The 19,908-nt window shown below is 39.7% G+C and overlaps 1 protein-coding gene across 4 annotated transcripts in view; it reads right to left on the bottom strand.

Moving 5' to 3' along the window:
* RAPGEF5 (Rap guanine nucleotide exchange factor 5) overlaps positions 1-19,908 on the bottom strand; it is a 232,817-nt gene that overhangs the window by 53,818 nt on the left and 159,091 nt on the right. The window lies entirely within an intron of this gene.

Genomic DNA, 19,908 nt, shown 5'->3' with positions numbered 1-19,908 from the left:
CAAAGAAGATATAAACAAATGTTCTGAAAGCACATGAAAAGATGCTCAACATTATTAGCTATCAGGGAAATGCTACTCAAATCTACAATGAGATACCATTTCATAACCATTAGAATGGCTGCTATTTAAAAACAAAAATAAACACTAAAACTAAAAACAGAAAAAGAAGATGTGGAGTTATAGAAACATTCATTGTTACTAATTTTTAAGGCATAAGAAAACAATTGCTTATGTTTGTTTTATTTCACTAGAGTATTTTTCTTTTAAAGATTTTTAAAATTTCTCTCCCCTCCCCCTCCCAGTTGTCTGCTCTCTGTGTCCATTTGTTGTGTGTTCTTCTGTGACCACTTCTATCCTTATCAACGGCACCAGGAATCCGTGTTTCTTTTTGTTGCATCATCTTGCTGCGTCAGCTCTCTGTGTGTGCAGTACCATTCTTGGGCAGGCTTCACTTTCTTTCACGCTGGGCGGCTCTCCTTACAGGGTGCACTCCTGCGCGTGGGGCTCCCCTACGCAGGGGACACCCCTGCGTGGCAGGGCACTCCTTGCACGCATCAGCACTGCGCATGGGCCAGCTCCACATGAGTCAAGGAGGCCCGGGGTTTGAACCGCGGACCTCCCATGTGGTAAGCAAAGGCCCTATCCATTGGGCAAGTCTGCTTCCCTAGAGTATTTTTCTTTTATGTATGTATTAGAATAGTTTCTCAGTCTCATTTTAAGTGTATCAAGCACTAAGTTTTCCCATTTTATTTCTGCAAAAACACCAGTTTATAGAGCATCTTGGAGTTAGATTAGGGTATAATATTAGGAGGTTTGATACAGAACATTCTTATAGGGTTCTGTTCAGAAAATCTAATCAAATTAGAGATACTGATATAAATGTTACTAAAAGGTTTAAGCTTAGTTTTTCTTAAAGCACAAACAAAACAAACCAACAAACCTCTGAAGTCTAGAAACCATAGTAGTATTGGGATAGTTAAGAACAATTATAGAAATCTCCTTCAGTCACTTTTTCAATGCTCATAAGCAAAATGCATTGCAATAATGAAACCACTCATCTGTTAAAGTGAATTACCAGAAAGCAAATGAAAAGAGTTTTGATAGACAACTGCCTATACTAGTCATTTAATCTAAGTATGGTAATGTGAATATTTAACATTTTTGCACTAACTCATACTCCCTGAAGTACTATTAGCAGTTTTGTTTCATCTATATTTCTACTTCAGATGCAATGGAATTTAAGGTACTCTTTAAAATGTTCTATCTAACCTTTCTTTCAAGGAGCCATTTCTGGCCTTATAATGTTACAGCTCAATATTAGCTTTTGAGAAGCAGTGCCAAAGTGTACCATGTAATTTGATTAAGTACAAATAAATTTTTTTTTTCAATGTTCATGTCTAAATCATAGAGTAAAAGTGCAACTCCATTAAAAGCTGTTTCTGTGCCGGTGCATTTTAAATTTCTGAAAGTGATATTAATAACCTCAACTATAGCTGTTCTCCATAGCTTTTAAATTCACTGAATTTCTGCATATTTTTAAAATTTCACCATAGACTGTAGCTAAGCCATTGTAAAGTACCAAATATTAAGACATAATTTTGTTTTTCAATTTTTTTTTTGCACAAGGAATGCTTATTTAATGCTGTTTATACACCAACTCTTAAGAGTCACCCTTTTTATGACAGGAATTTAATACACACAGAGCTCAGGTAGCATTCTTCAAATAATAAAATTCATTTTTATTGTAACTTATGAATTTTGGTTTTGGAATTCCATCATTTTTTCTCTGGGGAGGAATGATTTGAACAGCCCTGGAATTATTTTCTTAGCTACTAAACATTTGATTCTACACACTGCCTTTAAAAAATTTCACTAGAAGGGGCCTGGAGTAATGAACACAGCGTTAGCCCACCTTCTCCAGGCTGGGGCACAGAGGAAGGGTCACATTTGAAGGGTTAACGAGGCAACAGGTCTGGGGAGCTCCTGCTGTCCCAGCCCCAATCAGCAGCCCTCAGTACATTGGTACAATTCTAATCCATTCGTGGCTCATGTGTGCATCTGCCATGACAGTTGGGAAGCCCAAGAAACAGTAGAAATTCGGATGCAAATGGAATCGGAGCTGGTTTCTGACTGAGTAGTCTTAGGCATACTAACTAACCTCTCTGGGCCTAAGTTAGAGCACCTGAAAAGTGAAAATCATCCACACTGAGCAGAAGTTCTAGTGAGGATTAAATTGGATACATACATAAGGAACTGCTAGAGGAACTAGCCACTCAAACACTACCTGCCATTGATTTTCATAAAATAAAATTAGTTAGATCCTGTCCCAGTCAACCAACAAAAACTGCATATTGAACTGACTCTGACACTGATAAGGTGTTCATTAAGGGCTCGGGGCGGAGAGACAGGGCAGCAAAAGAGAGGCTATCACCGTTCTGCCCTGGCTGACTTCACTCATTCTTGTTAATGACCTGTGGACATGACTCTTGGTCCAGGTTATCACTGTGAAGTAGAAATAGAACTAAAAACAAAGGCTAGAAAAGTGGGTTAGAGTCTGTTCCTAGAGGGTCTTTAAGTGCTAGACTAAGGAGACTGGGGCTCATTCCGTAGGAAATGGTTGCGGATGGAGGTTTGCAATGTGAAAAGTGACAAGAGAGATACAGATTAAGCTTGCTATTGTGTGCAAGTAAATTTGCACAGGGGAAGAATAAGAGAAAGGAGAATGAATTCCTGCTTAGATATGTTGAGCTTGGGTTCCCCAGGTTGCTCTAAGTGAAACTATTGGGCAAAGAAATCAAAGACAGAAGCTTGCCAGTGAGGGCCGGAACTATGATTACGGGAGTTACTCTCCAAAGAGGATGGCTGTCACCAAGAGGAGTTCTCACAGCACCACCCCTGGGTCTGAGGGTTGAGCTGGGTTGGATGTCACATTTGGGCAATGGTAGGAAAGACGTGAGTTAAGGAAGGGGAAAGAGATGAAGCAGGAAAGTAGGATAATTGGGAGGCACAAATGTACTAGAAGCACCTACCAACAAAATGAACATCCAGTTCTAAGACTTACTCAGTCTAACATAATTGACCTGAGTTCTGCATGCTAAAGGATCAACATCACATAATGCATGCTTTTTAAAAAAATAGGCCATGACTCTTGTATTTTTTAAATTAATTTTTGGTTTTTTAAATTAATTTTTAATAATCTATTTTTTAAAATTAATTTTCTTCCCCTCCTGTATTCCTTGCCTGCTGTTTTTGCTGTCTGTGTCCATTTGCTGTGTGATCTTCTTATCTCTGTCTCTTTTTGTCTTCTCTTCTCATTTTTCTCCTCTAGGATTCACAGGGATTCGATCCTGGGGACCTCTGATGTGGAGAGAGGTTCCCTATCAATTGCACTGCCTCAGTTCCTGGTCTCTGCTGTGCATCACCTTGACTCTCCCCTTTGTCTCTCTTTTGTTGCATCATCATCTTGCTGTGTGACTCACTTGTGCAGGCACTGGCTCACCATGCAGGCACTTGGCTCTCTGCACAGGCACTTAGCTCGCCACGTGAGCACTGGCTTGCCACGTGAGCACTGGCTCACCACACGGGCACTCGTGGGTACTTGGCTCACTGTGCAGACACTTGGCTGGCCACACGGGAACTTGGCTCACTGAGCAGGCACTGGCTCGCTGCGCAGGCACTGTCACTACATGGGTACTTAGCTTACCACGTGGTCACTTGCGTGGCACTTGACTCACCCTGTAGGCACCCACGTGGGCACTCAGCTTGCCACGTGGGCACATGGCTCACCACACAGGCACTCGGCTTGCCACATGGGCACTGGCTCACTACACAGGCACGCTTTCTCTTCTTTTTCACCAGGAGGCCCCACAGATCAAACCTGGGTCCTCCCATATGGTAGGCAAAGGCCTTATCACTTGAGCCACATCTGCTTCCCACATAATGCATTCTTAAGCTCAATGAAATATTCCAAAATTTCATGAAACAAAGAACAATTAATTTAAACCTAAAATCCTATGAGAGGCATGGGGCATGGTTATTTTCAGTAATTAACAGTAACTCCAATATACTTGAATCCAGTTTGGATGAGATGTAATATTTTTATTTCTCAAGTTGCAAGAAGAATCTCATTAGCTTTCTTTCAAAACTTGAAATGCATCATCATTGTGAATGTTAATTTTTTCTGGTCATTGTAAATCATTAGCTTTGCGTTTCAGAAAAGTAAAATTTTATTAATTTTTTTTGTTTCTGGTTAAGAGAAGTTCTCGAACTTCTAGAGAGAAGTTATTTTCCTCAAAAGCAAATGATAATCGATCATCACTTGTAAAGCTAAGAATGAGTATGATGGTTAGATATGTTAAGAAAAAAATACTCTACAAAACTTACTTAAAATAAATACAACTAAGGCTCTTGCTAAATAATCTGGCACAAGATCTACAAACTGAAAACTTCCAATACAAGAAAACTGAATTTAATGAATTTGCTACCTACTAACCAGTGGCTGATAGCAGGCATGCCTCGATTCCAGAGTAGTCAGCATTGCTTTCAATAACACAGCGGCTGGGCAGTGGACTTGGCCCAATGGTTAGGGCATCTGTCTACCACATGGGAGGTCCGCGGTTCAAACCCCGGGCCTCCTTGACCCATGTGGAGCTGGCCCATGCGCAGTGCTGATGCCCGCAAGGAGTGCCCTGCCATGCAAGGGTGTCCCTGCATAGGGGAGCCCCACCTGCAAGGAGTGTGTCCCATAAGGAGAGCCGCCCAGCGCGAAAGAAAGTGCAGCCTGCCCAAGAATGGTGCCGCACACATGGAGAGCTGACCCAGCAAGATGATGCAGCAAAAAGAAACACAGATTCCCGTGCCGTTGACAACAACAGAAGCGGACAAAGAAGATGTAGCAAATAGACAGAGAACAGACCCCTGGGGTGGGGGGGTAAGGGGAAATAAATAAATAAATCTTAAAAAAAAAAAAAAAATAACACAGCGGCTGTCTTTCTCACACAGGTGGAAAGGGTATTTGCCATTTAGGGTCACAAAGAAAGGTCCAGTCAGCAACTGTTTACCAAGCACCTATTATCAAGGTTGAGCACTGGGGTTGGAGAACACAAAGATGTAAGATACAGCCTTGACGTTCACAAGGCTTTAGAATTTGATTGGTGAGTTCACTAAAGAACCACACTAGGCAGCCTATGAGACCCAGGCTGATGAATCTTCTACTCATCTGAGTACCTGAGCAAGCCTCCATACCACAATCTCCAAAGTTTGCATAGAACCATACCTACCCCTTACCAAGCACCAGGAAGATAGTGGTGGCTTTGGTGGCCAGTAAGGAAAGTAGGGAACGGAGGGTGACAGCAGCTCGTCTCCTCGAAACTAAAAATAACCGTAACCACGTACGTGGTGTGCTGGCACTAAGCTCTATCCACAGTACCTGTGCTATCCACTCTAATAGAAAGGTCTTATATTCCCCTTTCCAGAGATGAACCTGAGGCTGAGAGAAGATACATACCATGTGAGACTTCCCAGCAAGTTAATTTCAGAAGGGGCCTGGATGCCAGAGCCCGCTGAGCCCCAACTCTGTGGCTGTTTTGCTGCCCAAGCTCTACTGAGTGTGGGCCCAGAGTGTCCACACTGAGGAGACAGGAGGGGCAAGGAAGGAAATGCACGACAGTCCCGGAATTCCTGCGTTTGGAAGGGGAGAAGTGGCATAGACACAGGAACTTGGGCTTTTTATTGGCTTAGAATGGCCAAAGACATTGGTATAAAGTTGTTTTCTGTCTATGTGCCAGTGTCTAGCAGCAGGAATTCTGCTTTTATTCCTACTCAAATTTTATTTTCTAATAAATACCTGGCCAAAGCTCATAGAACCAACAGAAGCAGCCACTTTCCTTTTCCTGTAGGAACAATTGACAATCAGCTGGAAGGATTAAGGTAGTTCTTAAACTCATAATCCTTTTAAGATATTTTAATGGCTAAAAATTTAAATGTAATGGCAGAAACTAAAAATAAAGACTAAATTATAAATTTGGTTTCCTTCTAGATAAACTTCTCCATATCCAGCATTACAGATACGGAAAACCACCAATTTATGTTTGGTTCACTCTTTCCTATGACAAAGAAGAGACATCCATGTCAAAGTCTTGGCCATCCCTCACCTCAGTTATCATCTGTGCCCATCAGCCAATGCCAGGGGAAGCAGGTGATAAAACACGTCCCAACTGCTACTGGACAACAGATTTTTGCCTTTCGACTAAAGGCACTCATACATCCTCCTTTGTCTCTCAGATGGGCCTAATAGCTTTGTTTTAAAATAAATATAGTACTCAAACCCACCTAAGAATACATGTGGGCCTTTCTCTTACCAATGATATCACATGAAACATGGTGATGTGGCCCACACAGCAGATATGCAATGGGCACATCTGAGTTCTGAAAAATCACAAAGAATATGTTACATTACATTGTATATGATGATATACTATAAGCTACTCCTGAACGACAAATTTGTGCCACTGTTAAAAAAATAACTTGTTCCAAGACTTAATATATGAAATACTTCTTAACACATGTTTACTTTCTTTTATTAAAAAATATTTCTAAAAATTCTTAGGAAGAATTTTTAGTGAAAGATGTGGAAGTCTCAAACATGAATTCAATGGCTCAAATCAGACACAGGAACGTAAATCTTTTACAGTTAAGTACACTCTGCATGCATAGAATATATGAGATTATTCTAAATAGTCACTTGTTGAGGAGACTATCGGAGTTAATCCAAACAACTTTAGAGACTTTAAACAAATGCTTATCTGATGCTTTAAATCACAGTATGTTTATACTACTTTGAAGAAACAAAATATAATTACGGCCTCAGGTCTAACATATCAAAACAAACTCACTTAAGTTTTTATTGATTTAAAAACTACATGACATTTTCCATTTCTTTAGGATTCAAACCTTGATTTCCACTGGGCATATTTCTCCCTGGCTGTTAAAACACAGCACAACAGAACAATACATTTCCCAGCCTCACTTGCAGCTAGATGTGGCTGTGAGACTGTTTTGGTGTATGAGATATAAGCAGAAATGTTATGGGTACTTCTGGGAAATCTCCTAAAGATGATCAGGTGCATTCCGCTTGACTTTCTCCATCCTTCTTGACTTCCCCATCTGCCCAGACAGAACAGCAGGATGTGATGACTGTTAGGCTATCAAACATTGGATCTGTGAGACGAGCATCACATGCTAGGGACACCGGCACCAGGAGTGGAAGGAGTCTCAGTTCTGGCTGACTTGAGAGCGGCCTTACCGGCTCTGGATTGCACATTTCTATACTTAGCTAGAAATACATCTTGTTTAAATCACTGTTAGGGTTTTTCTGTTATATGCAGCCATACCTAATCGCAAATAATGCCTAAGCACTAAAACTGTGATCTGGTTTACAAGTTTCCCAATTATCAAAAGTAGGAAAAGTATATTGCCAGAGCCAGAAGCCTTTTTAAAGGGATATATAACCTCGTTAACAAAAAGGATGTAGGATGGTTATTTTCAAATGATAACTATTGTAAACTTATTCTGATCTTCTTAGTGTGGATTTCTAGATCATGCTAATGAAGACAAGTTGGCTGAGTATGCTTTTTATAGAACTACCACCCTCCCCAGGAGTCTGTCAAATAGTATAAATTGTCATAACAATTTTAAGATATGAATATTATGTCAATCAGCACGGGCAGGACTTGCACTTGGAAAGATTCTTCTACAAAAGTCATCAGTGGTAAATGAAATGGCTTGAAATGCCTTTGAATTCAGATCAGACTGAACCCAGACCCAAAAGGACCAGCTCACGGGAGAAGACCCTAAATTAGGATGAAAAGATCTTCACCCTGTTTCTTAACAGAACACTTGACATGACACTAGACTTAAGACATCTATAAGCCTGCATGAAGCAAAATATGTGCTATCAGGTAAGGTAGCAAGGAAACTTGGGGGGAAATCCCTATTCTAGTACTATGTAAATCTCTTCAGAACAGGTACATTTAAAGAACATTGAAAAGGATGTAATAAGGAAAGTAGCAGATCCCTTAAAATTAGAAATACTCTATCATGGGCCTCAGTATACACTTTCAATCACCTCAAACTATATTCATTTTTAGACTAAGAATTTAAGTCAAAATCTTCCAGAAGGTAGGCAATGGACAAATTTAACTTGTGGTTTTCATCTTCATACGAACTGAAGCTCATTTAAAGGATTAAAAGATGTAATGTTCAAAGATTCACCAAATATGCAGTCTGCTGAGTACAGATGAGTTTATCAAATCTGAGGCAGAAAGGATGCAGTATTGCTCTGAAAATTATTTCCATCACTATTTAGATTATGTCAAGATATTCTGCAACTTTTTGTTTGTTTGTTTAGTATTCCTTATGTAATGACTCTAATTCCATATTTATTTCTGAGATTTGGAGGAATAACTGCCAGCCAAGCAGCAGCCTTAGGTACAGGGAAAAGCTGCGAAAAGACTGGTTTCAATTGTAGAGCAAGAATGCCCCAAGGGCAGAAAATGAGGGTAATGGGAAATGGGAGGGGAAGATTATAATGAGGACTGCAAAGAGAAATGAGGAAAAGCTCAATTATAGGTATGTTCAAGGCAAAAATTCTCCCACTCAAAGAATATTCCTTTTACATGTGTGCTTGTCAATTACAGCAATTCTGTGGCATTGCATCCTTTAAATGAAGCAATAATTTGATTGAAACATGCTGTGAGAGATTAACATGCAGTGATTTAATCAACAAATTGCTATCCACTAACATTCCTTCATCAAATTAATAAAACTGTCTGAAGTCCACACACTCATACAGTTATTTGTATTTTTTTCATTTTTCTGGTAAATGTTAAATTTTTCTTGAAAACAATTATCACAAGCATTTTAAAAATCAGACAAGCACATCTGATGATTTCACTTTAAATCCATCAGTTGTCTAAGACACAAGCTCCCTGATGAGAGAGAGAAGAAAGAGAAGAGAGAGGAGAGAAGAGAAGAGAGAGTAGGGGCGGGGGAAGAGGAAGAGAGAGTTTTCAACCTTTGACATTGTCTTAAACACTGTTTCAAGTAATTTCAGTTGGCTGATGTTACGGTGAAACTATCATTTTGCTAAAATTACTAGGTTGTCAGACTCCTTACTGACACAGTATCTTGTCTCAATAAATTTCAGTATCTGCTGCTCCTTTCAATTTGCTACTCCAAAAATCCCTGACTTACATCACACATTTAAACAAGTTTCTGGAAATAGAGGTGAACACTGACAAGACCACATGTGTTTCTACTGAAGTATAATTAAGTTTGCCAATAGACCTAAAACTCACTGAGCAAATACTGCAGTTTTAAAAATTTCAAAGGGAAGTGGATTTGGTCCAACGGATAGGGCATCTGCCTACCACATGGGCAGTCCAGGGTTCAAACCCAGGGCCTCCTGACCCATGTGATGAGCTGGCCCACACACAGTGCTGCAGTGTGCAAGGAGTGCCTCACCATGCAGGGGCATTACCCCCGAAGGGGAGCCCCATGTGCAAGGAGTGCGCCCCGTAAGGAAAGCCGCCCAGCGCGAAAGAAATTGCAGCCTGCCCAGGAATGGTGCCACACACACAGAGAGCTGACACAGCAAGGTGATGTAACAACAAAAAAACGAGACATAGATTCCAGGTGCCGCAGACACAGAAGAACACATAAGGAATGGACACAGCAGATAACTGGGAGGGAAGGTGAGAGAAATAAATAAATAACAAATCTTAAAAAAAAATGTCTAAGACTTAGAACAGTATATTTCTTTTGAAAACAAAATTACTAATCACTACCAAACTAAGAAACTGTGCTGTAGAGATTATTTTCAAAGACTTACCAGTAGAAAAGTTGCAGTCTCCACCATTAAAGGGTACGTATATTAAGGAGAGAGACTATGAGGAGAAAATTATCTGTCTCAAATTTTATTTTTATTAGAAAAAATACAAGAACACTGAAGGTTTATATTTCAAAAGCAACCTTCATCCTATGTCAATGATTAAAGCCAACATCTTGTTCATAAAATAATAAAACTGAGGACCATTATTACTTCATGATTCTACATGAAATTTGTGACTTCTTGAACAGATTCATTATATTTTATATTTGAAAATAGATTCTAATTTTATATATTCTGATTCTTAAAAAATTGACAACTCATGTATATGTTTGTGTCAACTCTCTAAATACCAGAATATTTTATTATTTGTGACAATTTACCCTCTAGCCATTCCAGAAAATTAGAAATTTACTTAACTACAAAGAAATAATGAAGGCCCTTCTTAGAAGTCTATTTGAAGAAGTAAGTGTCAAGTTGGGTATCTGAAGTGGGAAGGGAAAGCATTTCAGGGAAGCAAATAAAATGTGCAAATGTATAAATGAATGAATATGATTAAGCATTTTTTCTCTTCTTCATTTTTTTCATTAATAAGGGGACACTGACTATGCCATTTAACCAATCTGTGTTCCTCTGTGTATCTTTTTGAACACTAGAAGAACAACTGACCTAGCAGCTGGACCTAAATGAGATAAAATTGCCTGGACAGAACATTTTAGGAATTATGCTTCCATAACTTGTTGAGCTGTCTTTTCCTGTAATTATTATTTTTTTTAGTTCAAAACAGAGTTTGAATTTAAAAAAACAAAAACACAATAATAAACTGTTTAAGAAATGTGCAAATGTAACAAAGGAGAAAGGCCATGTGTTCTAAACCTTCCACACTGGCAGCAATTTACACAGAGAAACCTCAAGCTTCCACAGCTGAGGATATCACCACCAGGATTTAGAACACTGTGTGAAGGAAACTTTCAAGGACCCCCTCTCTCTTCCTGCCTCTGGGACAAAGCCTTCACTCTAGCATATCAGAAACTGGTTGACATTTTCCTTACAACAATTTAAAGGGAAGTGGATGTGGCTCAAGTGACAGGGCTTCTGCCTACCATATGAGAGGACACACATTTGATCCCTGGGGTCTCCTGGTGAAAAAGAAGAAGAGAAAGCGTGCCTGCGTGGTGAGTCAGTGCCCGTGTGGTGAGCCGAGTGCCCACACAACAAGCCAAGTGCCCGCACAACGAGCCAAGTCCCTGCACGGTGAGCTGAGTGCCCATGTAAGTGCCTGCATGGTGAGCTGAGTGCCCCTGCAGTGAGCTGAATGCTGCAAGGTGAGCCAGTGCCAGCGCAAGTGGGTCATGCAGCGAGATGATGAGACAACAAAAAAGAGAGATGAAGGGGAGAATCAAGGTGAAGAGCGGCAGAAACCAAGAACTGAGGTGGCACAGCTGACAGGGACCCTCTCTCCATATGAGTTCCCCAGGATCAAATCCTGGTGAATCCTAGAGAAGAAAAAAAGAAGACAAAAAAGAGAAATAGATACAGAAGATCACACAGCGAATGGACACAGACAGCAAAAACAGCAGTGCGGGGGGAGGGGAACAATAAATAAATAAACCTTTAAAAAAAGAAAGAATTTAAAGAAGAAAGACTATAAACTCTTACCCAAATGTTTTATTTTCTATTTTCATACTACACACACGTGTACACACACAATATATAAATTGTAACAGTGGACAGAGAATGAGCAAGGGTAGAAAACTGAAAGTTAATCATAAAATTAAGACTTTAATGAGAGTATTCATCTCTCCACTCTCCATATAGTTCACAACCATTATTGGTAACCATTTAATAAACTATTCTACATTTCTCTGAAACTAGTCTCACTGGAAAATTGTAGCACTTTCATAATTTATGCTGAAATCATTTGTAATGTTAAAATTAAAGTGCAGATTATAAATTACAGCTCAAAGTAATAGGAATAGAGAATATGTAATAAACAAGGAAATAATGCAGTTTTTCAAAATGCATTCCAGCAGATCATTTTTGTTCTAAATAGGAACTGTTTCCCTTCTAAATGGGAACAGTTTTCCTGAAAGGTATGTGATATTTCTACTTATTACATCCTTATCCATTAAACATCTTCCTTTGCCCATTGGGTATGCTGTAATGAAAACCTCCACATTTCCATTATTAATCAGTGTATGTTAATGACCTTATGCTTCAGCTCTGCCTCACTTCATTTCACCTTGCTTCATTACCAACAAGGGTTTTAATTAACCCGCAATCTACTGGCAGTGTAAAAGCATCAATTCCCTTGTTATCATACATAATATCTCATGTTCAAAGGTGGTGTGAATAGATTAGCCCAGGAGATGAACATCTCCATAAAATCTACAGTCACAATCTGATTTTTAGTCACTTTTCATTTGAACAGTCTGATACAGAGTCAGCAGGAACTAGGACTTCTCTTGCTTTTCTAGCCTCTTTGATGCAGTTAGCTCACCCAGTGGCCATCAGGCTCGCAGCTGGAAACCAAGAAGCAGGTCTTTGTGCTAGAGATTAGATCGCTCTTAAGTGGCTACCAAAGCACCTGATTTGGAGTTTACAGCTAGGTTTGAATGGTAGGTTTTTATTGCAATTATGCATTTCATCCATGATTCTAGTCTCTAGAAAAAAGGATCACCGGGATAAAGCTGGTTTCATTTCCAGATTCAAATGTTCACTCACTTTATCACCTGAAGTATCTTGATTAATTTCTACCTCAGCTTCTAGGTCTTTTAAATAGGGATAATTATCCTGCACAAGAATCCATCAAGTGGAGAGTAAGTTTGGATAAATGAATTGACATCTGTAGCAATCTTTGAATCCTGCCTCTCAGACCTGAAAGGGTCCTCTAAGGTCATGTGGTCTGGTCCTCTGTTTTATAAATGAGGCAGCCAAAAAGAACACTGCTACACAAGTCTGATTATCTCATCACTTGTCAGCATCATTTATAAAGTCCCCAAGCACTTCAATTACACTACATTAGATTCTCCATATTAGTAATGCAAAGAGTAGCTAAGGGACCTGCCCATAAACCAAAACAAACCAAAACAAACCCAAACCAGAGTAGAAAGAGTAAGGAACACAGCAGAAACCATATTCTAAATTGAGTACTTTCACTCCTAGTTCTCTGATACCACTGGAGGATGTTTTAGTGTCAGTTGTGGATAGCTGCTTCAAGTCTGCTGTATCTGGAAAAACAAACCCTCACTCAACAGTGGTGCTCGTCAGCAGCATCTGAGGCACAGCCAGGGCAGCTGGAGTTTGTGCTAATCAATGTATTTAGTCTTTTTTTTTTATTAGCATGCCTGCAAACAAAATTAACCTAATATTTAAAAGTGACAGTTTCATAAAGCTGAAAAAGATCTCAAGTGGCATCCTAGACAAGATATTTGTCTCTGAGAAAGCTATTTCCACAGTTCAAGATGGTATAATGCTCCTATCTTATCAAACATGTCCAGGGATACAGATTCCACGGCTTCTAGCAGTAGCTAGTACCAACAGAGGGCACCTACGCCTACTTTAACTCTCCTTTACCTTTTTTATCTCAATTCAATCTATTTCCTTTGGTTCTGAATTTTGTTGAATATGATCAGAAATTTCATGTTAATTCTTAAAATATTTTAAATATATTAAAATATCCCCAACTTCTTTATTTTTAAAAACACAAGGATGCAGTTATCTGAAAACTAGTACCTATAGTTTAGCACCCATCATTTAATGTACAATATTTTCCTGGTTATTTTGTTTATTGTGTGTCTTCAGGCAATAAACATGAGCACCAAGAAGATAAGGATTTTGTCTATTTTGTTCACAGCTGCATCCCCAGCCTCTAGAGCAGTGCCTGACGCATAGTAGGAGGTCAAAAGATATTTGCAGAAGGAAGGAATTATATTTTTCTAAGGTATTCTTTCAGGTGGATATATAAATTGAAGAAATAAAATATGCACTGTTACTGTTATATTTTATTACAGAAGCAGTGTGAAAAGTAAAAAGTAAAGAAATTACAGGGGCATTGACTAGTATTACAGATATGATGTAGCATGTTTCATCACTGGGGGGAAAACTGCTGCTTATCTCCTGTGATGTACTGTTTCTGAATATCCCAAAATGGCTTGGTAATAAAACTCTGCAATTGGATTTTACTACTAAGTGATAAATCAATGCTATTCTTCAGAAATATTATGGTCTAATTTCTCAAAGGAATTTAAAAAGTTTCCCAATTGGACGAGGCTATGTACAAACACATTTAAATCATTACCGTCTACAGCCACTGAGCCTTGGATTCCAAGCTTACTACAACATCAACATTCTAACTGCTCTACAGGGCTGAAGAAAATGTTGCAGTAATATAAAGTAATGTGAAGTTAGAACGAATATCCTAACTCCTTGTGCAATGGCTAAGAGATACTAATTTCAGGAAAATGACTGCAAGATTCCAGAGGTGGTCTATATGAATTTTAGGGTCTCCCCTAGATCTAGAGTTCTATGGTTCTGTGGCATATTTTGCAAAGAAAGAGACTGACAGAGAATCCTTTGAAGCAAAGATTCAAAGTGATGGAAGATACTTCAGAGGTCATCTAGTTTATGACTTGCTCAAGATCATAGGCTGGTTTATTAAGGGAGCCCAGGTCTGGCTTTAGAATCTCATTTTAGCAGCATTTCTCCTTTCCTACGTGCATTTTCTCCTTCCTTAAAGTATTATTTCTTATGGAAGCATACAGTCTTGGCTGTTTGTAGGCTAGAACCCTTGCAAAATCCAAGTGGATTTTGTTTACTATATCATCACTTCTTCATTCCAAGACCTGAGAAATCAGGCAGCTGTGTATCCAGTACCTCTGTACCCTCTGATTGCTTCATTTTTCCAAAACCACTTCAGTGGGTGGACCACTTGTCCAAGTCTTTGAATTTCAGACTTCTCCAGCTGCAGGGGCTCCAGGGCAAGGACTAAGAGAAATGATGCTGCGGCTCATAAAGCAGTCGGTAGGGAATAAAAGGGGAAGGGGAGGAGAGGGGGAATGCTGCCCCTAACTCTCCGAGGAAAATAGATATTTATAATCATTAGAAACCTAGAAAACCACTTTCTTTATAAGAAAGCATGTGAGAAAAAGAAATGTTTCTTCAGTGGTTCTCCTGAATACCTGGCTTCATCTTAGCATCACCTGGGGAGCTTTTACCAGGCCAACTGAGTGAGAATCACTGGGGGTGGGAACCAGGCGTGGGTAGTTTTTAAAGTGCTCCAGGTACTTCTGAGCAATGGGTCAGTTACAAAGACAAAAAAATACTACCACAGAAAAGCTTCCCAGACAAGATATTTTCATGTGCTTTTCAACTGTCCAAAATCATGGAGAGGCTTAACATCATCTAAAAAAATTGTCTGCTTATCCTGAAAAAGTTTTCAGTCCTACAAGAGTCATGCTGCTGTAGGACTTTGGTCTGGTGAGCTAGGAGAGGAAGCTTGGAACAGGAACCCCACACCTTTCCAGAAATCCCAAAAGGCAAGGTAACCAAGGAAGAGCTTTACCTATATTGTCTTCAACTTTTCCAAGGATTAGGGAAAAAAAACATTCTTAATTTTCTTTTCCTCCACAGCAAAAATTTATTACATGCTTATTTGGGCTTGGTGTTGGCATGGAGAAGATAGAAAAGTTCACGAAAATGAGGGGCTTGTCCTAGCTTTACTCAAAGATTCTGCCAAGGCAGTGCTCTAAAAAAACCACGAGAGAATAATTTTTGAACTTTTTCAAGTGAGGTGTTCCTATAATACAAATCGGGCATTTTCACAGAGGTTGTTGCCTCTTTAGAACAGTAAGGGATTCACTTCCTCAATAACATGCTCAACCTGCTATTACAGGGGAATTGACTAGCATTACAGATCTGATGAAAGCGTATCACCAACACTGAGGCAGCCATGAAATGATCGAAGCAGACTGAGCGGACATTTCCACACTGAATACACTGTAATGGAAGACATTGACTGGTAACCTCATGAAGTAAATCAATCATCACACCTTGAAGAAATCAGGCCAGGCCAAATGAGGATCAGATGGTAGCCTTCACCTGCCTTTATATATTCCAGCCACCTCTCCTATTCTGTTTGCTTAGTTTACTTGGAGACCTTTGAAAATAAGTGCATTTTCTTCAAACAGATTGGTAAAGAACTAAAGACACAGAATTGGGAGAAATAAAAAGAAAGAGGGGAGCAAATAATATAGTTCCATTTGTGTTTTCTTTAAGGTAGACACATCACAACACAGATTTAGAAAGAAAAATCAGTAAGAAGATTTTTCTCTACATAATCCATCTGATACAGTTATCTCCCCCAGCTTTAAAACAGACATCATTATTCCCAGCAGCAGGATCTCTAAGCAAAACATACTTTATTTTTTCCAGGGGGGCGAAAGGAGCAGCAGCCACTCTAGACCAAGGCAGGGGCAAAGCTCTCTATCTCTCTAGGTCCTCTACCTACATGCCCTTCTATTTCTCTTGTTTTCCTTGGAATTCTCCCAGGATGGGAATGCCCAACGATGCCTGCCCTATTTTTGGAGAGAAAAGAGAGCTGCAGAAACTGCTTGATTCTTCCCTAACATTCCAAAAGTTTCAAGTCAGAACCTGAATCCTGGAAGAAAAAGGAAATCTTTAAAAACAGCTTCAGCCATTTACCATGCTCACAAACAAATATCCAGTTACCCGACTCAAATAGTTTTTCCATTTCAAATAGTGAAGGATAATAAAATAAATGTTCAAAAATTTAGATCATACTAAACTTCATAGCTACTTGCTCCTGGGGAGTGTTATTGCTAATTTAGTAAACCAAAGGGATAGTAGCAGTGATTAATGAAGATTTTAAAGCTCACTGCAAAGGAAGACCCAAAACCTTGCATTTTTGTTTTGTTTTGCTTTTTCCTCCAACTCAGCATTTTTCATTCATCTTCTATTTAAGAGCTTTAAAAAATGATTCATTTGTCCATTCATTCCACAGATATTTACTTGACGGCTTCTGTTTCAGGTACTATAAGAGAAGAAAGTCATGCTCATAGGGGATTATGAAAATAAGTATGTAGGTGTTGTGTGGACCAAATTATTCAGGAAAATCAGTAAAGCTGCTCTTCAGCATCTTTAAAATGATTTTCATTTTTAAAATTCAATTTATTTGGTGATAAAATATATAATTGCTTAGTTTTCTATTGTATTCTTCATTCAGGTAGCAACAGAAATGCATTAAATTATTGCAATAGCCCTTTCTATACCCTGGCATGCTCCTTATCCCATTCAATTATATAAGCTGTCTTCTACTTGCATATTAACATCAACTTCAACTTGTCCTATGTAAACATAGGGCCCTGCACCTACATTTTTATAACTAAGTGACTTTTGTGGGAAGGAGATGGGACATTATTTGCATCTCTTGGTCATCTTCCCCTTCCTCTGGTGGGACAGGAATGTAAGAGTGTGAGCATCCAGGAAAGGCTCCTTCCAGCCTCCAGGACCACTTTTTTCTTCCCACCTAGACTTTCTCCCCATTGCCATCAGGGATCTCGAGGAGGACCACCAGATGGCTCTTCATGGCCCCATATGGCTCTATCTCCCTAAAAAGGGCGCTCAAGAACATAAAAACGCTGCTGCATACTTTTATTGCAGCCCCTTCTCATTTTCCTCCATCTGTCTTCCATATGGTTTCTGCAACTATTAGCTCTTGCACACACAGGCCTTTTATAACGAGGGCTGCCATCCCATCCCAACCAAGATAAAGAAGTAGAATTTACCTCTGTCAGGGACAAGAAGCCTGGATGCCTTTAAAGATCAGATTTATTTTGTATTCAAACTAGAATATTAATTTTTTCTCGATTTGTACCAGAAACTTATATTTATTATATTTCTTTTAATTTTATCAACCAAATTTTCTATTTTTTCCTGTGTACTTGAAGTTTTGAGGAGCTAAATGCGACTTCCACTTAGGCGTTCCTGTTAGGCACACATCAGTTACTCTCCAGAGTTGACTTTTTTTTCCTCATGAAATTCTCCTTTGATTGGAGGAAAAGGCTTTACCATTTTTCCCCCCCTCAAATGTCCCCACAGAAATCTGAAGTTTCACATGTGTCCTCCTCAACCTTGTAAGGAAATGAGCGGGAAGCAGGTGAGACCGGCCCTGACTGGTCCCCTCCTGCCTCCCTTTGGGTGCCACGAGGGCCAAGCCACTGAGCCCTGCTGCTCTTTGCTCTGCCGGAGCAGTGACTGATGGAGCCTATTCTATCCTAAGGGTCGATACAATTGAGAAGGAAGAGGGAGTGAAAGTGACTAGGTGCCAGATATGTCTGTGGCCATTTCCCAACAGCAGGCAACTCCGGGTATCAGTAACCGTGATGCAGGTGATTTTTCATCCCCCACGTTAAATAGTTGGTGCAGGTTAATGAGCACCTGGGCCATTTCTCTCAAAGGCAAAAGGAAAACAAACTAGTGACAATTAGAAAGAAAGTAAAAAAGAAACCAACTTCGGCCTAGTGTTGGCTTTAATAATTTCTATGCTTATTAATAACAAGTCTTTAAACCAGAATTGTGGTGTTATTGGAAAAAAAAAAAAAAGAGCATCCAATCTCCCCAAACCTCTGTCATCATTTAGAGGTGTCCTTTCCATGACACAACTTGCCAGTAATCTAGTCCAAACCACCTGTGTAAAGCAATCTGGTAATCAGCACATGGTAATTATGCCCAGGTCCAGGATGATTAGATCTGATGAAGCAGAACATGGGAATAGTGCTTGGATGCACAAAATATTAATCTGTAGGCATACAAAAACAACTCCAGTATCATGAGAATATGCTTTCTCTTTCAGCTTATTGTTTCACGTATGAATATAGATGACGAGTGATATTTTTCTCCAACATATGCAAAATTAGGTATTTATTTGATTTTTTAGATCCACACAATGACACTATTGTGGGATACATGATTGGGTCATTTTGCTACTTTTTTTTTTTTTTTTTTACCTGTTTACATATTCCTCACATCCTTGTTTCTCTTATTGCCCTTTATAATGCAACACAGACCTAGACATAATTACATTCAGACAAAACTACCGGAAGGCAAGCAAACTCCTGCTCCTACCTACGCTGTCATTTCACAACCCTCCTGCATGGTAAAAACCTAAGGGATTACCCTGACCCAATACAACATACAATTGCCTCTTTTTGCTCTAGCGAATGTACTGCAAACTGTGGGCATCGCAGGTGCTGTGGTGGCAACAAAAACTGCGTTTTAGTCAGGGGATCAAGCTGCAGAAGTCAGGCGACAGCCAGAGGCCTATTCAATGGAAAAGCTGCCCCAGACTGGAACGAAGTACAAATTCTGGTTAAGAGAGCAAGGACGCTGCAATAAAGGAGGTGTGGGTAAGTCATTTTGTAAATGGAGTAGTTAGTGTCTCTGAAAGTGCATGGGTGAAAAAGCTAAATAGGTATTTTGCACGCAGATTAAATACAAAAGGACCAGAAGACCGATCAATAAGGCTCCAGGGAATTACAATTTCTGGTCTGAAAAGCTATGCCTATTAGAGGCTGCACACCAGGGCTCGCCCTGAGCAGGCAGTTTGTAAGCCACTTGGAAAAAGGCAGAAGTTGCCGCTAAGCTGTAGCTGACGAGTAGTTTCATTAATTGTTGACATTTCAGCAGGGAGGCAACTCCCCCAGCTCAGCACTTCCCACAGGCCAGGTAAACGCTTTCTAACCCCCTACCCCTTGTATTTCTTCACATTGAACACTGGAATACTGAACACTGGCCTCCTGCCAACTGCCTTTAGGTGAGATTTGGGTAGAAACTGCCAAAGAAACAAGAACTGCCTACATATCATTTTCTTTGTACACCTACTTCCCAGGCAGCTGCTTGGGATTTACATGTGTCCATTTACTGGATGAGAACAGAACAACACAAGGCAAAAGGGGAGGCGCACAAAGCATGTGCTGTTTCAACACGCCCTGGTTTGGGCTAAG

Source organism: Dasypus novemcinctus, chromosome 5 (assembly GCF_030445035.2).
Source record: "Dasypus novemcinctus isolate mDasNov1 chromosome 5, mDasNov1.1.hap2, whole genome shotgun sequence".
Lineage (NCBI taxonomy): Eukaryota > Metazoa > Chordata > Mammalia > Cingulata > Dasypodidae > Dasypus > Dasypus novemcinctus.
Note: the sequence above shows the minus strand (reverse complement) of the source record. Positions and strands in the feature narration are given on the sequence as shown.